Genomic DNA, 19,555 nt, shown 5'->3' on the forward strand with positions numbered 1-19,555 from the left:
TTGTTTCAGGTGTACATTGTAGTTTCCATATATTACTCTGTGTTCCTCATGTTAAGTGTACTCTTAATACTCTTTACCTATTTCACCATCCCCACCATCCTCCTCCCTTACCTCCCCTCTAGTAACCATCTGTTTGTTCTCTATGGTTAAGAGTCTGTTTTTGTTTCTCTTTTTTTTCTTCCACTTTTCCTTTGTTTCTTTTTTTCCTCTGTTCATTTTTTTTGTGTCTTAAATTCCATGTGAGTAAAATCATATGGTATTTGTGTTTCTCTGACTGGTTTATTTCACTTAGCATTATACTCTCTAGCTCCATCAATGTTGTTGCAAATGGCAAGATTTCATTCTTTTTATGGCTAAATAATATTCCATTGTATATATACACACCACATCTTTTTTCTTCCTCTAGCAATGGACACTTAGGTTGCTTCCATAATTCAGCTATTATTAATTATGTTGCAGTAACCATAGGGGCACACATATCGTTTTTATTTTAATTATTTTTTTGAGGAGCATGTGGGCACACTCACAGGTGGGGGAGGGTCAGAGAGGAGGTGGGAACAGAAGATCCCAGTCAAGCTCCGCACTGTCAGCAGACAGCTCAATGTGGGGCTTGAGCTTGTGAACCCTGAGATCATGACGTGAGCCAAAGTCCGACAACTGACGAAACCGCCCAGTGCCTCCAGGTCTCCTTTTCAATTACTGTTGTTGGATTCTTTGGATAAGTACCCAGCAGTAGAATTACTGGATCATAAGGTAGTTTTATTTTTAATTTTTTGAGGAACCTCTGTACTGTCTTCCACAGTAGCTATTGCTGATTGCATTCCCACCAATAGTGCATGCGGGTTCCTATTTCTCCACGTCCTCACAAACAGTTGTCATTTCTTATGTTTTGGGTTTTAGCCATTCTGACCTGTGTGAAGTGGTATCTCATTGTTTTGGGTTGTGTTTCCCCAATGATGAATGATGTTGAACAGCTTTTCGTGCATCTGTAGGACATTTGTATGTCGTGATCATCTTCTTCGTCTTCTATTTTTTTTGAGAGAGAAAGAGAAAGAGAGGATACAAATGAGTGAGGGGCAGGGGCAGAGAGACAGAATCCCCTGAGGGGCAGGAAGAGGGAGAGGGAGAAAGAGAGAGAGAAGTGGGGCTTGAGCTCATGAACCATGAGATAATGATCTAACCTGAAATCAATGCTTAACCGACTGAGCCACCCAGGTGCCCCTGTATATCTTGGAGAAATTTCTCTTCATGTCTTTGGCCCATTTGTATTTGGATTACTTGAACTTTTTTTTTTAACGTAGAGTTACATAAGTTCTTTATATAATTTGGGTTTGTTTTTAAGTACTCTATGCCCATCGTGAGGCTTGATCTCACAGCTCTGAGATCAGGTGTCGCATGCTCTTAGTGACTGAACCAGCCAGGCACCTCATCTTTATTTTGGATACTAACCTTTGATTGGATGTGTCATTTACAAGCATCTCCCATTCCTTAGGTTGTGTTTTTGTTTTGTAGATTGTTTCCTTTGCTGTGCAGAAGCTTTTTATTTTGATGTAATCCAGATAGTTTATATTTGCTGTTGTTTCCTTTGCCTCAGGAAACATACCTAGAAGATGTTCTGGCCTGTGTCAGTGACTGTGCTCTCTTCTGGGATTTTTATGGTTTCAGGTCTCACAGTTAGGTTTTTAATCCATTTTGAGTTTATTTTTGTGTATAGTGAAAAAGGTGGTCCAGTTTCATTCTTTCGCATGTAGCTGTCCAGTTTTTCCCAGTACCATTTGTTGAAGAGTCTCTAGTCATATTCTTTCTGGATGCCTCAGTTGATGTCACCATTTGTGTAGTGTTTAACTCTACTTTTCTATTTAATGTTTTATAAAAATTAAATCTGCACTGCAGGCTTATACAGGGCTTTTCAACCTTTTCACATCACAGCACACCAAGAAATTGGTAAGTTCTGACTGGCTGTCCCAGGCTGAGGAAATCAATACCTCCGTACATTCAATGATTCACACCTCTTCACTGTTTCTTGGATGACAGCTTGGGAAGTTCTGCTTTAATAGAAAAGGTATAGAAATCTTTCTGTATTACATTTTAGTTAACTGGAATTAGAAAGAGTTCTAAGGCTATACTGTGTATCAGATACGCTGGGTAGTTGCCATGGTTATAAAAGTGAAGAGCTCAAGGAAGCCCATGGGCTTGCAGAGAGAGATGGGCACTAACAAATGGTAGTGCAGTTTGGCAGATGACATTGTACAGATATTTATAAGGGGCTGTGAGAGTGCAGATGTGGGAAAGTTTAATCCTGTCAGAGTGCACTTGAGGAGGTTTGAGGTGGGCCTTAAAGTAGAAGATTCCAAAATGCCTGAGGCAAGGAAGGCAGGGCCATTTGTGGAGGGCACAGCCTGTTTTATAGACTCTCTGCCTGTTTACTTTCTATTGGCGATCTCCTCGTAATATATAAGTGGATATTATTAGAACTTAGAAGTTTGGTGTGATGGCAGGTACGGTTATTCCCTCTGCCAAAGTCCCCAGCTACCTTCCATTTATGTTGTTTGGATTCAGTCCCCACGATAATAATAGCCTTGTGTTTGCCTTGTGCTTTTAATTTTCAAAGATTTTTATCTTCGTAATAGCTCCCACCCCCCAGGGATGGGGAAATAAAAACCAGGTGGTAGTGTTTTTGTTTTCACAAAGGAAGAAACTAAGACATTGTCATCATATCAGCATTTTCCCTCCAAGCTTGGTCATTAAGAGGCAAGGATATAAAATCTTGTAGAGAAATTTCTATGATGAAGAACATTTCCCAGATAAGTTATTTTCCTTTGCTTGATCCCAAAGGGTGCTAACAGGAAGAACCCCTCACTGCTCTCTGAGCACAGCCATAGTGCTGACTGACGGGGCGGTGACCGGGAGGGAGCCAGCAATGCATATAGCATGGCTGCCCATCTTAGAGCTAACAGCCTGACATCTGCAAGGTGCAGCTGTAGCCTTTAGCTGCAGCAGATTCCTATTTCTCTTCCTACTTGCGGAAGAAGCATGGGGTCTGGAGGAAGAATGCAAGATAAACCCTTCCAAACAAAGAGTCTGCTTCATCCCTAGGACTTATATATGTATTGGGTGGAGTTGTTCATGAGATCCCATAGTTGGTACTTTTCCCAGTTCATTTATTGCCATGTTTATTCTGTCTTGCCCATACCAATTTTAGTTTAATGCCAAAATAAGATTGAGCTGTCTTAACAGATGAATTGAGTGGGTGCTAATTGCATCACTAAAACGTTTGCCAAAGAGGTCTTATTTTCTAGCTGGTTTTGACCTGTTTCTATCCTTTAGCCTCTCTTGGAAAACACATTAGAATACCTGGTTATGTTTTAGGGCGTCATCATTAAAGTGGTGACTTTAATGAGCAATGATGGCTATTGATCCTTTATATTTGTGCCTATATGCCTCTAGGTAGTATTTATCCCTTTTTCTAAAGGTACCTGTGTGTTTGGAAATATTGAGGGACAGAACATTTTTTTGGTAGGTCATTCATTTTGAGGATCTGTACTGGGAAGAAAAGGATGATCTTGGTGTGGAGCCAACATTTTCAAAATTATGGTTTAATTTTTCTTAGTCCTTGAGCCCATTCATTTGACAGACTGGGCCTGCTTTGTCAGAAGTTTATCTGATTGTCAGTTGAGGTCATAAATGGGTTCCTACATAATAACTTCTACTTTACTGTTCTACCTTCCCCTGGGCCCACATTAGCTATAGACTACATTTATCTTCACATATTTTTGAAGAAAGGAACTGTATAAGAATATGAAGTCTCTTTGCACTAAGATCAATGTTCATTTCTTTTCTCTTATTAAATCCTTGGTCACAGTATACAAACTTGATGGAATCCTATAATAATTTACTCTTTCAGCATCATTCAGTGTAGGTTTCTTTTGCTATAGTTATGGGCTCTGACATCCAACAGAGCTATCACATCTTAGCTCTATGACATTAGGCATAACTTAATTTCCCTGAGCCTTATTTTCTGGCTGAGTAAGGTGTTAATCATGATGGTACTTCCCATTGTTTTGGTGTTGTGTACATAAAATATTAACAGTGCTTAGCACCAATCTTTGTATATAATAAATTAATGTTATGTTATTTGCAAAGAATAAATGGAAATGTAGTAATGGTAGCTATTATTATTATTATTACTATTTTAGTTGTTTCTATTATCTTTCCATGCAAGAAGCTTACCCTACTCAAATCTTAGATAAATAGGAAAATTTGTTTTATTATCAGTATGGTTTAAGAAAAAGTGTATTGTGTTTATGAGTATCTGAAGAAAGGCTTTTAAATCAGTTTTCCTTTGTTATCAGTTGGTCACTGTTTACTGCTCTAGAATAGAATAAATGGCTACATAATACAAATAACATCAAAATGTCATGCCTTAATATAAGCATAATTCAGACAGTTGCAGGTACAACATAAAACCAAAAATAAATGGCCTCCTGCCAACACACATACACCTGAGTTTTCCTTTACAGCTGACTACTTTGGTGTTTGTATACCAATTCAGATTTTATAAATGCAAATTTTTCCATATCTCTAAAATTTTGTAATGCTTTCTAGGGCAGTTTATATGATTGAATTGATTTACATTGAGTGTTAGCTTCCTTGGAAGTATTAGGATTTTTTCTTTGTTTTTAATTTTTTTCCCGTTTTATTTATTTGAGAGAAAGCATGTGTGGAGGAGGGGCGGGGGGGGGGTGCGGAGAGAATCCCAAGCAGGCTCTGTGCTAACAGCACCAAGGTGGATGTGGGGCTCCATCTCACAGCATGGGGAGCATGACCTGAGCCAAAATCAAGAGTCAGACACTTGATCAACCAACCCACCCAGGTGCCCAGAAGTATTTAGTTTTTGTCGGTTTTTTTTTTTTTTTAAATAGATCCTTGGTAGAGTTGAAAAGTTAAGGCTCTGAATAGATAGAGAATTAGGGCCTAAGTTGAATATGGAAGTGAGATAAACAATTCCTATTTGTTTGGGGAAGAATCATAACCAAGGGAAATGAACTTCTGCTTGCAACCATTTGCTACTACTTCCCCTTCAGTCATGTCTTTCGCACTTTTTCCGTATTGGCAGCGTGTGGGGTTGCTGTGCTCCGCAGTGTCCCACGAGGCTGGCACAGCACCCCTCGCTTGCAGTGCCTACAGCTGTCATCCACAGGGGCCAAGCACATGGCATGGCAGCATATTTCCAGATGTCCTTCCCTCTGGTTGGAAGGCTTAGAGCCTCAGAAGGGCGGTTGCTCTAGAATAGAAGGAGAATTGTTACTTTGGCATAAGGCCCACCCTGGCACCATTCCCACTTCTGTTATTGATTAGAAGTGAATGCTGGTCAGTCAGGATGCAGGAGTGCTGGTCTGATTATCAAGCTTACCCTTCAGGATGCCAAACTGCAGGAAATTTGAAGGATAGCATAAGCTGGCCCGACGGATGTGCTGAAAGAAGACCCTTTCATAGCCATTGTACAGAGACCTGATGTACAGCCTGAGTGATTTCCACACGCCATGAAGATACCTTCCATTAGAAACTTCCCCTAGAGGAGGGCAGCAGAACAGGTGGTGGAAGCCTTTGGAGCTGATTTTTTAAAATATATAGGATTCAAATAAAATGCCCCAATATTGTGTTCAGTCTAATAATTTTTTTTAATTGATTGTCCACTCTTGTGTAACCATAGTGCTACCTAAAACGTAGAACACTTACACTTACCAGAAATTTAACCTCCTGCAACCAGTATCTCATTTCTTCTCCTGTATTTCCATTTCTTTAAATATTTTTGTTTATTTGTTTAGAGAAGGAGTGCATGTGAGCAGGGGAGGGGCAGAGGGAGAGGGGGAGGAAGAATCTTAAACAGGCCCCATGCTCAGCTCGGAGCCTGACGCAGGGCTGGATCTCAGAATCCTGAGATCATGACCAGAGCTGAAATCAAGAGTCAGATGCTTAACTGACTGAGCCACCCAGGTGCCCCCATCTCCCATGTAAATGGAATCATGTAGTGTATATTCTTTTGTTAATCATGATGGTACTTTTTTTTTTTTTTTTGTAAGTCATTCATTTTGAGGATCTGATCTGGCACTTGTGTTTTTGAGTTTTATATATGAATTAGTGGCTTGTTCCTTTTTAATGTTAGTATTCGATTGTATGGATGTGCATCAGTTTATCCATTTACCTGTTGCTGGACATTTGGGTTGTTTCCAGTATTTTGCTGTTATGAATAGGACTGCTGTAAACATTTTTATAGTTTTTGTGGACCTATGTTTTAATTTCTCTTGGGATAGATTTATTTAGTCATTGGATAGATGTATGTTTACCTTAATAGAAAACTTCTAAGCAATTTTCTGACAGTCAAATGGTTGTACTTTTTACACTCCTATCAGGAATGTATGAGAATTCCATATACCTCAGTTCCTCCTTAACATTTTTTATCGTAGCTATTTTAGTGTGTGATGGTAGCTCATTATGATATAACGAGCGTTTTCTGGATGACTAGTGATGTTGACTACCTGTATATATTAGAGATTGCTTTACCTTCCTTTCTGAAGATACATTAATTTGGTCCATCTAAATATTGTCTATTCAAATCTTACTTCAAAAATTAAGTTATTTAAGTTTTTATTGTTGTCAGAATTCTATCTACATTCTAGATAAGAGTCCCTTTGTTAGATATATGAGCTGTAATTTTTTTAATCTATGGCCCATCTGTCTATTTTCTTAATAGTATCTGCTGATGAGCAGAAAACCTCAATTTTCATAAAGTCTAATTTATCAATTAAAAAAAATTTTATGGCTTGCACTTTTTTGTGTGTGACCATCCAAGAATTCTTTGCTTACCGTGAGGTCATAAAAATACTCTTCTGCTCTTTTTCTAGAAACTTTCTGGGTGTTAATCTGTAATCCATGTTGAAACAGTTTTTGTAGATGGAATGACGATATTGAGACTAGTTTTTTCTACTTGGATAACCAGCTTCAACAATATTTGTTAAAAAAGACTTTTCTTTCCTCGTTGAATTGATTTGGCATCTTTACTAAAAATCAGTTGCCATTGAGTAGTTTGTCCTCTAACTTTGTTCTTTTTTGAGATTGTTTTGACTGTTCTGTACCCTTAACGTTATCACATAACTTAACTCCTTGGTGTGTTTGTCCCTCTTTTTTGTTTTTTAATGCAAACATAGTCTAGAATTTCTAAAACTTTTACAAAATCAGGAATATACATTTTATGTAATTTCAATAAAAAGTTGCAGAGTAATATTACTGCACAGTATAACTTCTCTGTTATATTTAAAATGTATATATATAAAAGCATGGAACAAAGTATTAAAATAGAAGAGTGCTTTGTGTTATCCCTCGTTAGAAGCAAAGCCAACATTTACCTTGTTTTTATTTGGATTTAAATCAAGGCTGAAGTTCTGGTCCTAATTTCTCATCCTAATTGTTTTTTAACCTAATAGTCATTATTAAGAAAACTTGTATAGCCCACTAAGAAGTACCTGAGAGTTGACCTAAACAAATTAAATAAATAAATAAATAAAGATCAAGTATATACTATGTCTGGCCTTTGGACTTGGCATTGGAATGCAGTAGTAATCAAGAAGCTCTAAATCTCAAGGGGCTTACAGCCTGAGAGGCACAGGCTGGCCTCTTTGAGACAAAACCGAACAAATTATGCATTTGGGATCTTGTGATGTGAATGAAAGTTTCTTGATGTTCTCTATTATATAGCAGCTGATCGATGTGTTAAAAATATCACCCCCCAAAAATATCACCAAAGTGATATATCTTACCATTTGGGTAGGACTCCTCTGCAGCATACAGGTACCACTGCTAATTTTTGTAATTTCTTTTGTTTGTTTTTAATTTTGATTTTTTAATGTTTGTTTATTTTTGAGAGAGAGACAGAGCATGAGCAGGGCAGGGGCAGAAAGAGAGAGAGAGGGAGACTGAGAATCCCAAGCAGGCTCCATGCTGTCAGTACAGAGCCCAGTACTGGGCTCGAACTCACAAACTGTGAGATCATGACCTGAACCTCAGTCAGACACTTAACCAACTGAGCCACCCAGGCACCTTGGTTTTGTTTTTTAATGAAAATATGTCCTGAGGCCTTACTATCAGTATTAACATTGGGATGAGTGAGTATGTTATATCTGCGGTTTTGTCAGGTATGTAGTTACCTTCTAAAATTTTCTTCGCAAATACTTGTTTTGTACCTGTGATGGGTATTGTGACTCAGGTTCTTTGTTTTTGTTTTGGGTTTTTTTTTGGGGGGGTGTTATATTTTAATCCAGAGGAACCAGAGGTGTGAGCCTATGTTTTAAAACTCACATTTGATAGTGGCACAAACAGCTGTCACACTGAATAATTGTCAAGTCATTATGACGGTTTCTGTTGCTCACTAATCTGTAGGTATAAATCTGGATTTTTAACCACATGTGATGGGTAAAAATTAGTTCTTGGGAGAGTTTATGCTGTGTAAGCCATCTGTTCGATTTTCTCAAACAAACAACGAAAAGTTAGCCTTAAAATTTGCAAGCCTGTGAACTAAGATGCATGTTAAGGTGGGCTGACTGAATTTTCAGGGAGACACTTGCAACTTGGCATCTTTAGATGCCCCAAAATTTGGTTGCAGAACTAGTGTATGTGGCTAATACTCTTCATTTGATGAATAAGAGTCTGTTTTTAGCTGATTTTCCATGGTGGCCATCAACCTGTTTGTATCCTCTAACACAGCATGATTTGATTTTTATAAGATTCAGCTAAATTTTCCCTTTTCTGTGTGTCTCCTCTCCCAGTCTGCTTGAGGTCCCCTCCTTTAATTCTTAGCACCTAGCTGTATCATGAACTCCTTGAGGGTTGGAATTGTAGCTTCATCTTTGTATTCCATGTACTGGTTGGATTCCAACCAACAGCGATTGGGTCATGTCAGTCTTTCCATGATGACTTTCCATCATTGCAACTTCTTGCTTTAGGAATGACAGCAACTTCTTATTTTTCCCACATTCCCTTTCAGCTTTGCCTATGAATTTGTATGCTTTTTACATGTTATTTCCATTAATTTTTTTTTTTATCTCTTGCACCTCACATCAAGGCTTTTTCTATGTTGCCATATGTTTATCTGTCATGATTTCAGAGAAGAAATAGACCCAGAATGTACATTGTTTGCATTTTGTAACATTTACAATGATATTATAATTTTTTGGGTAAATGTAATTATAATTAGATTGTAGATTAATTAGATTGTATTGCCATCTACGAATCCTTTATATATACAAGAGCACTGCTGTATTTGAGGAATCTGTTGTTTCAGTTTAGCCATTATTGTAAAGTAGTCACAGGGTAATGGGCCTTTCCCCAGGGCCACACTCCAAACGCCTTCTCCTTTTCTTTGTCTGGACAGAGTGACTCTTTGGTTCTGTAGTTTAAAGTTCTTCAACTAATTGGGGAGATATAATTCTTTCTCTGAACCAGTAATTTGATTCTAATGTTTGATTAGATTTTAGAGCTTCTCTTCTTTATCAGTAAGTCTGAGTATTTTAAGTAAATTGTACTTAGTAAATATTTTTAAATCACTTTGTTTCTGAAAAAGATAAAATCACATATGCTTGAGAATGAATTATTTATTGAATTAAAATAATAAATCCTAGAGGGGTGTTGGTTAAATATATTTCAGTCCTAAGTCACCTTGTTTGGGTTTAGGTGGTAGCGAAGTCTCTACCAGCAGTGCATTTAGAAACCATTTCATCAGATGTATTTGTTCTGCAGGGAGTTTTATTGTAGTATGCATTGTTTCACATTCTTCTACCCCCTCTTCTACCATCTGTATCATGCATTTAATTGTGGACTTGCTCTCTATTTTCCTTCTTGATTGTGTACCCTCATCTTTATCATTAGGTTTAAGTGACATTTTAGATTTTTCCCTCCGTGCGATAAGTAAATTCTAGCTAGCTTCTACAGCTGGCTTCTAGGTAAGTGCAGTAGAAGTAATAATAAAAATAATAGCAGATGATGGTGGTGATAGTATATTTTGTAACTGGTTATTAGTTTAAAGCAGGATCATTAACTTATATTTTTTGATGACAAACAGTTGGACAGAGAGGCCCGCTTAATTGCTTATTTTACATAGATCATGAACCACTGTTTAGGTGTACTTATTTGTTTAAGCATTTACTGTATACCAAAAAATGGTATCCTTTAAACTCACAATGAGATTTTCACAGGTTAACTGACATGCCTTTGGTCATACAACCAAGTGTCTGGGAATGTACCCTAGGACAGTTGGTCTAAACTAATAGTGTATTTTTTCTATCTATGCCTCTCAGGTGGAGTAGGATTGGGGTCTAGAGCTTCTGACCTCAAATTTTGGTTTTTCTGTCATGCTCCTATTTCAAATAATCTTTCCCATTGTTCCTGACCCTGCTTGTCAAAATTTTGATTTCAAAAATGAAGCCATGGTAAGTAGATCATATTGCTTCTGTGTGAAGAAAGACTTCACATGTTAGGAATGCTTGGCAGCCCAGTGGGTGTCCTATAATTCGCCTGTAGAAAAGGAAGTTTAGTGAGAGAGCAAATGAGAATATTTTATTAGCAGTGTTCCAAAAGCATTCGAGGAAATTGGAATTTACTCATTATTCCCACATGTCATCAATTCCATTTTTTTTTGTTCCTTTCCATACTCTGACCACATGTATCTGTTGTTTTACGTACACACCCACACACATATATACTGTATATATATATATACACAGTATAATTACACAATTATGTATATAATTATACAATTACATACACACATATAATTGTAATTGTACGGCATATATAATTTTTGTTGTAGGCTTCCCCCCACAGTTTTGTATAGTATGCGTTTCTCCGAGTGTTGAATGCTTTTTATAATTATAATTTTTAATGCCTTCACAGTTCACATTGATATGCGGTTCTACCATTTAATTAACCATTCCTCTGTGGTATAAATTGCTTTTTCCCTTGAGTTATTTTCTAAGGACATATTCCCAAGAGTGAGGTCAGACAGTCAAAATAAATGAAACATTTTTCTGGCAGAGAAATCAGTTTTTAACCACACGAATTGAATGTCGGTACTTTAACATACATTTATTTCTGTGCATTTTCTTCCTAGTACATTAGTAATCGGATACTGTAACTAATGGAAAGTAACAGGCATATAGATAAAGCCTTACAGTTTGAACTGAAAATACATCATAATTTTCTCCCAAAATTCATTATCCCATTTTGTTATGCTTTGCCAGAATGATGGAGGACTGTCTGAGGAAATGTGGAGAAATTGCTATTAAAACCTTGGCCATGGTAAATTGAAAGTAAACTTTAGGACAAAAGCTTAGCTAGCCATAGAAAGAATGATTTCTCTTTATGGTTGGCTATTGAAATATGAGTTTAATCCTTTTGTCCTTTGCACACCAGTCTATATTTGATATTTGATATTTGCCCACTCCCCTAAAATGTGGCTAATTAATGGATATGGTACTTAATGTTGTAAAAAGGACAGCCAGGATATGCTCATGTCATTCTATCAACATTGCAATTAATTACTGTCACTTTTCCCTTATTTTAAAAATGAGTAAATAGAGGGTCCTGTTAATGTTGGTTCATTATTTACCCAAAACAGTGGTACTTGCTTATCCTGTCTTCTCTGAAGGTTTTAAGCAGAGATGGGATTCATGAAAATCATTATATTCTGTTATAGATTCTTGCATTGAGTATGAGTTCAAAATATATAAAATCTTGAGATGCTTCACAGTCAAGAGTTCCTAAATAATCAAAAGTACTTTGTGGAATGTAGAGGCCCAAAGGGACTCATAATAGGGAAGTAAAGATAGAAAGGGATCTCTGAATCAGGGAAAATGTCCTGTGATCCTATAGAGGTATGTTTTTTGACTATTAATTTTTCTCCTTAGAATTCATAATTAGGGCACAGAAATTCAGGATTATTCTAGATTGAAGCTGGAAACTGGATTGCTAGCTTTCTTCAAGTATATAGGACAGTCTCCCAAGAATGTCTTTACCTAAACCTAAACTTTACTAATTAAATGTAATATTCTTTGCCTTTGTTGGTTGAAAATCAGTTTTAATTACATTCCCTTAGTTAAGTATGGAAAACATTTTGGATGTTTCTAAGACCAAAGTTAAATCATTTTACATGTACATCATTTTAACTTGTTACGTCTGGGCTGTTTGGCATTTAAAGCCATTAATCTTCACTCACAATTTCTGTCCCAAGACAAATGAGAGTCAGATGCTCACATCTGGACCATTTGTTCCAAACATTGTTTCATTCACATAGTTTAAATTGCATTAGAAATTTTGATAGTGATGAAGTCAGGAATTTAGAGTGAATCATTGGGTCTTACCATTGAATGGGGAAGAGCGAATCTTCCAACTTAATATAGATGTATATAGACTTAAATATTTTTTGTGGATATAGTTGAAAATATGCATTGTTAGTCTGTTTTAGCTTTGCTCAAGTGTTATTCAAAATGATAAACTTTTAGAGGGTGCCTGGGTGGTTCAGTCGGTTAAGCTGCAGGCTCTTGATTTTAATTAGCTCAGGTCATGATCTCATGGTTTGTGGGATTGAGCCCCATATCAGCACATGCTTGGGATTCCTTCTCCCTCTCTCTGTGCCTGTTTGCACATGCATATGCATGTGCTCTTTCTCAAAAATAAATAACATTTAAAAAGTTAAAATGATAAACTTTTAGAGGGAAAAGTGAACATCTGAAGTATTTTCTGTGATTAGAATAGAAAGTTAGGTGTAAATAAATAAATCAATAAATATTTTTAAGCCAAAAAAGTATCATTGCTGTTCAGCTCACTATATTGCTTTTCTTGGTCTTAAATTTCTGACCAGTTTGAAAGACTTAAATTGCACTATCTTTTCCTTTATTCCTTTGCTTGTTATAAAGAACAATGTTGTATTTAAGAGTAACACAGCCTAATCAAGATGATCCCATAATACAGGGATAGTTCAACATTTAAGGAGCTGAAAGGAGAAATAAACTATCAATTTAATAAATAGATCCTTTCTGCTCATAGAAAAGCTTTTGATTAAACAAAGACATTTTTAGTAAAAACCAATAAAAAGCAGGTTTTTGGTAGATGGAAACTTTAAAACATATTCTTTAAATTAGAGCTCAACTTAACGATGGTGAAGGGCAGTGGAGTTTGGTTTGGAGCTGTGGGAGACTCACACATGAGAGAATCTGACCTAGAGCTTGGGGTTCGAAGTCCAGCCAAACACAAAGAACACAAGGAGGCTATGGAGACACCTCCGCTGGTCTTTATCTGATGTGGCCATAAAGACCACGTCAGATAGCTTTCTCAGATTCATTGTAATAAAGCACCTCAGTTACATATGCATCTTATATTCCTCAAAGATTGAGGTCCATAAAATGATTCATTAGTTGAGTTCTCTTTAATTTTACCTTACATTCTGGAAAGGAAGAATAAACCGAAACTATCTTACCCTTAATTGCTCAACCTTAGTTGTGTGAGGTCATCATTGTCCAAATTTCCCTTGAAAAATGACAAAAAGATGAATTTGTTTTTGTGGCTTGGGGTCTCTGCTAGGTTGTTCTATTTTTTTTTTAATGTTCATTTATTCTTTGAGAGAGGGGGAGAGAGAGCACAAGCAGGGGAGGGGCAGAGAGCGGGAGACACAGAATCTGAAGCTGGTTCCAGGCTCTGAGCTAGCTGTCAGCACAGAGCCCAACACAATGTCTGAACTCACGAACTGTGAGATCATGACCTGAGCCAAAGTCAAACAGTTAACTGACTAGGCCACTCAGGCACCCCTGTTCTTTTTTTTTTGGGGGGGGGGATATTTATTTATTTATTTATTTTTATGGTGTTTTTTTTTTAAATTTTTGAGAGACAAAGAGAAACAGCACAAGCAGGGGAGAGTCAGAGAGAGAGTGAGACACAGAATCTGAAATGGGCTCCAGGCTCTGAGCTAGCTGTCAGCACAGAGCCCAACACGGGGCTCAAACCCATGAACTGTGAGATCATGACCTGAGCTGAAGCCAGATGCTTAACCAACTGAGCCACCCAGATGCCCCATATTTATTTATTTTTGAGACAGAGACAAAGACAGACGATATATGAGTTGGGGAGGGTCAGAGAGAGAAGTAGACACAGAATCCGAAACAGGCTCCAGGCTCTGAACTGTCAGCACATCACCCAACATGGGGCTCAGACTCCCAACCATGATATCATGACCTGAGCCAAAGTCTGATGCTTAATCAAAGCCTCTGAGCCACTTAGGCACTTCTAGGTTGTTATATTTTTATTTGATTTGATTGTCAACAGCAACCATGGCAGTTGGATGGTATTAATTGCATGTTAAAGCTTGAAGATAGAGACTTTTGAGAAGGAACTATTCCTGCTATCAAAGAGCGAGACAAGGGGTGCCTGGGTGGTTCAATCAGTTAAGTGTCTGACTTCAGCTCAGGTCATGATCTCACTGTTGGAGGGATCAAGCTCCCTGTTGGGCTCTGTGCTGACAGCTCAAGCCTGGAGCCTGCTTTGGATTCTGTATCTCCCTCTCTATCTGTCCTTCCCCTGCTCTCTCTCTGTCTATCTATCTGTCTGTCTGTCTGTCTCTCTCTCAAAAATAAATATGCAAACAAAAAAGAGCTGGACAAGTAGCAGAGCCTCAATTTGAAACCTGGTCATCTGCCCAAATCCAGAGACTATATATTTTTCTACCATATTCCTCTAAAAGAGCTCTCCAAACGAGGGGCACCTGGGGGCTCAGTCAGTTAAGCATCTGACTCTAGATTTCAGTTCAGGTCTTGAATTTGAGCCTGACATCAGGCTCCATGCTGGGTGTGGAGCCTGCTTGAGATTCTCTCTCTCCCTCTCTCTCTCTGCTCCCTCCCCACTCTCTCTCAAAAATGAATAAATACATATTTAAAAGAGGTGTCCAACCAAAATATAGTGCAATCCACAAATAGGAGCCATATATGTAAGTTTTTCTAGTAGCTTTATTTAAAAAACAGTTGAAATTACTTTAATAATATAGGTCTAATATATTTCAACATATAATCAGTATTAAAACTTTTGAAATATTTTACATTCCATGTCTTTAGTACTAAATCTTTAAACTTGGTATTATTTTACCTAAAGTATATTTCTATCTAGACTAGCCACATTTCAGGTGTTCATTAGCTGCCTGTAGCTAAATGGTTACCATATTGAGCAATGCAGTTCTATATTCCAAAATCCTATGCAGAAATCTATACTTCAAAAACGTGAATTTGTGCTAATTTGTGTAATGTTAAAGAAAATCTTTGCATTACACATGGATTTGCCAGAACCTCGTTCTGAATAACCAGAATTTAGAGAATATCTGTTGACATGACTCAGGAGCATATCTAATCATAAACTCAAAAATGTGTATAATTCATCCCATCGTCCTATCCATAGAGAGCTTCCAGAAAGTAGTTAAAATAGGGGTGCCTGGGTGGCTCTCAGTCCAGTTTCAGCTCGGGTCATGATCTCACGGTTCATGGGTTTGAGCCCCGCTTCAGGCCCCGCTTCAGGCCCTTGCAGACTGGAGCCTGCTTCAGATTCTGTGTTTCCCCTTTCTCTGCCCCTCCCATGATCATGCTCTGTCTCTGTCTCTCAAAGATAAACAAACATTCAAAAACATTATTTTTAAAGGAAGTAGTTAAAATAAACCATAAAAACCTTCAGCTAATTTTTGTTTTTGTTTTTTTTTAAAGTAGTTTCCCTAGAAGGGGGGCTTATTAAATAAACTGTTAGAAACCAGATTGAATCAAACACATAAGAGTTTTCCCCCCACTTCTTGGCAGCCTGTGACTATAGGTGCCGCAGGAGTCTGTAGTTTGGTGATTTTGCACAACCACTTGTCTTTTGATTACTCATGATGAGATCATTTTCTTCAAATATTTGACAATGTTAAGACCCCAGGAAACAGAACCATTAGTGACCATTGCTCAGAACCACTTCTGAGTTATCTATCCCGCAATGGCATGTGCTATTTTTCTAGTAAAGCAAACTCCTCAGTGCCTAGAGTTCCTTAGCAGAAGCTGGTGTCAGCCATTCAGGGAGGTTGTCCAGACCTTCCCATTTTGGAAGAGAGTTTGATCTTTGGTCCCTGATACTCCTGATTCTGCAGTTTTCTTTGTTTATTCTTGAGAGAGAAAGAGACAGAGCATGAGCAGGGGAGGGCAGAGAGAGGGGGAGACAGAATCTGAAGCCAGCTCCAGGCTCCGAGCTATCAGCACAGAGGTGCTAAGAGCCTGATGTGGGGCTTGAATTCATGAACCACGAGATCAGGACCTAATCTGAAGTCAGACACTCAACCAACTGAGGTACCCAGGTGCCCCACTGTAATTCTGTTTTTATGGTTATCCACCCTAAGGCAGAAATGGACAGGCTTGGTCATCATTCTTCAGACTGTAGAAACATTTGAATCAGTTCGTCAAATATTAAAGTGATATGGAACCAACTTGGAAACCCTAGCATTGAAAAGCTGTTTATAAAGTTTAAAGAATCGTTGCATACAGAAAATAAAAACATTTGTACATCCAAGTTAACTGAGCATGGTCATGTAACTTAGAAAATCATTTTTCTTAAGTTTTTATTTATTTTAAGAGAGAGAAAACATGAGTAGGGGAGGGGCAGAGAGAGAAGAGAAAGAGAGAGAACCCCAAACAAATTCCACACCTCCAGCATGAAGCCCAACACAGGGCTCAAATCACAAACCATAAGATCATGAACTGAGCTGAAGTCAGATACTTAACTGACTGGGCCACCCAGGCGCTTCAGAAAACCAGTTTTTTTAAGTTACAGTTAACTTCGTGGTTACCTTACTAATATTTGAAAGATAGGGCTGGGTACATATGCCTTTGTATTGGACAAACATTTTTACCTACTAGAATATAATTAAAATAGTGAAAGTTAATAGCTGTTAAAATTTAATATTTTCGATCTTAGAGGGTAACAGCTATAGGTAGATAAATAGATAATTGGGGATGCCATTCCTAGGCCTGAGGCATAGCCTGAGTTAAGTCACTTGAGCGCAGATGCATCAGTAGCTGGCACCAGAAAGACCAGCAGTGTGAGAAATTTTTATCAATTTTCCTTGTCTCCAGAAAAACATGTAAGAAAGATTTTTATTCAACCAGGACTGCAGTTAGCTTTTCCCCTGACAGTCTCCCATCTCTGAGTTATCTGATTTGGACTGTATGTGTTTGGCCAGAATAACAACAGTTCACAATGTTCAGAGGTTGATACTCAGTAGATTTAGATTGTGGCAGGGGTAACCTCCTTGGGAAGGCAAGATGCTAATCAAATGTAGTTTTAAGTCCTTTCTCTTCTTGTGAGAAATATTAACTTGGTGGAGACTTGAAACAGATGGTGTGCAGTTGGAGTAGATAACTATATTATTCCAAATAAACAGTTGCTGGAGCTGGGAAGCAAAAATCCATATTTCACTTTTCCCTATTTACATTATCAAGTCAGCTGTGTTGTTGCTGCTTTTAACTTGCATTAAGGTTATCAACAGGGTTTTTATGTTGGCAGGCAATTACAGCATATCTTTGAATATTAAAGTTATTAACTTTGGAGGAGATCTGTTAGTACTTTTAATATATAGTTACATAATGATTGTTAATACATGACTGATGGATAGCTGTCTAATAGTATCCTGTCCTTGTGTACCAGCACTTTCTCCGTGATTACTCTATGGCCTTTCCACATCTCTTTCCTTGCTGTTACAGAGGGGCAAAGCAGGAGTATGGAGTGACTCGCCCAAGGTGCCACAGCTGATAAGTTGATAGGACTTTGAATCCTGATTGTTCTATCTTCTAGTTGTATTCCAGCCTTCTTTCTTCTCCATCAGAGGCATCATGAGGCAATTGTGGCCAATACTGAACTCATCATCTCCCCTCTCCAGTGTATGTGCTATTATTCCTCTTGTGACCTCTGTCTTGGTCACTTGTCTTATCTTTCACATCTAATCAGTCAGCAAATCCTATGTATTCTAACTCTAATAATCTTTGAAATCCAACCCCATTTTCCCATTCCTATTGCTACTCCAATCTCAGGCCATAATCAGCTCTCATGACAACAACCCTGTAGTAGTCTCTTCCTGCCTTATATGATCTTACTATTTTTCCCATTGCAGCCAGTGATTTTTCTTTTCTTATGAAATAGTTCAAGCTTAGGAAGTAAGGAAAAAGCACAACCATAAAAACCACTCATGTACCCACTCTTAACTTTATCAAAATTTACTGGTTTGTCTTTTGTTTTCTTTTCAATATTTAAAATAATTAAAACATTAGGAGATGTTTGGGTGGTTCAGTTGGTTGAGCATCCAACTCTTGATTTTCACTCGGGTCGTGATCTTGGGTAAGGTGAGTCCCCCATTGGGCTCCGTGCTCAGTGTGGAGCCTGCCTGAGATTCTCTCTCTTTCTCTCTGTCCTCCTTCATTTGTTCTCTCTCTCTCTTAAAAAAAAATGAATAAAACATTAGAATCACAATTTGTAACTGCCTAATTCAGTCCATTTTCTTCGCTTTGCAGTACTCATTATCCTGAATTTGATGTTTTATTTTTATTTTTTTGTATTTCCACCACCCTGGGGATCATGACCTGGGCTGAAATTGATATCTAGTGTCAGATGTTCTGCCAATTGAGCCAACCAGGCACCCCTTGAATTTGATGTTTACTATTTCTTTGTTTTAAAAAAGATTTTACTATGTATACACATAGAAACATACCATATGTAGATTGATCCATTATCATGTAAATTTTTATGGCTTTAGACTTCTATTAAAATATTACTCTATCCGTATTTTCTTTGTAACCTGTTCTTTTTACTCAGTAATATTACATTGTTTCGCAATTTATCCTTTTGATACATGTAGCTCTAGTTCACTTAAATCAGTAGTACTATTTCATTTGTGAATATGCCTCAGTTTAGTTGTGTATTCTTTTCTTGCTAGACATTTAACATGTTAACTTAAAAAATTTTTTTTAATGTTTTTTATTTATTTTAGAGAGACACAGATAGTGTGAGCAGGGGAGGATCAGAGAGAGGAGACACAGAATCTGAAGCAGGCTCCAGGCTCTGACCTGTGTCAGCACACAGCCCGACATGGGGCCTGAACCCACAAACCGTGAGATCATGACCTGAGGCGAAGCCGGACGCTTAACCGACTGAGCCACCCAGGCGCCCCAACATGTTAACTTTTGTACCTAGATTTTAGCATTTGCTCATCAAGTTACACTAAAAATCTTGCGGGCGTGTAATAAGAATTGCATTGAATTTATACATTAAAATGAAGAGAAAATAGTGGTGACAGTCTTCCTATCCATAAGCATGATAGATCTATTTAAATCTCCTTCTTTTTAAGAAGTAATGACCTTTCTTTTTTCTCTTTTCTTTGGAAAGATAGAGCGTGCATGTGAACATGCGCAGGGGAGGGGCAGAGAGAAAAGAAGGGGAAAGAGAGAATCCCAGGCAG

The 19,555-nt window shown here is 37.7% G+C and overlaps 1 protein-coding gene across 3 annotated transcripts in view; it reads left to right on the forward strand.

Annotated features, from left to right (window-relative positions):
• The window catches only part of CBFA2T2 (CBFA2/RUNX1 partner transcriptional co-repressor 2), a 139,571-nt gene that overhangs the window by 65,898 nt on the left and 54,118 nt on the right, over nucleotides 1–19,555 (forward strand). The window lies entirely within an intron of this gene.

Source organism: Suricata suricatta, chromosome 12 (assembly GCF_006229205.1).
Source record: "Suricata suricatta isolate VVHF042 chromosome 12, meerkat_22Aug2017_6uvM2_HiC, whole genome shotgun sequence".
NCBI lineage: Eukaryota > Metazoa > Chordata > Mammalia > Carnivora > Herpestidae > Suricata > Suricata suricatta.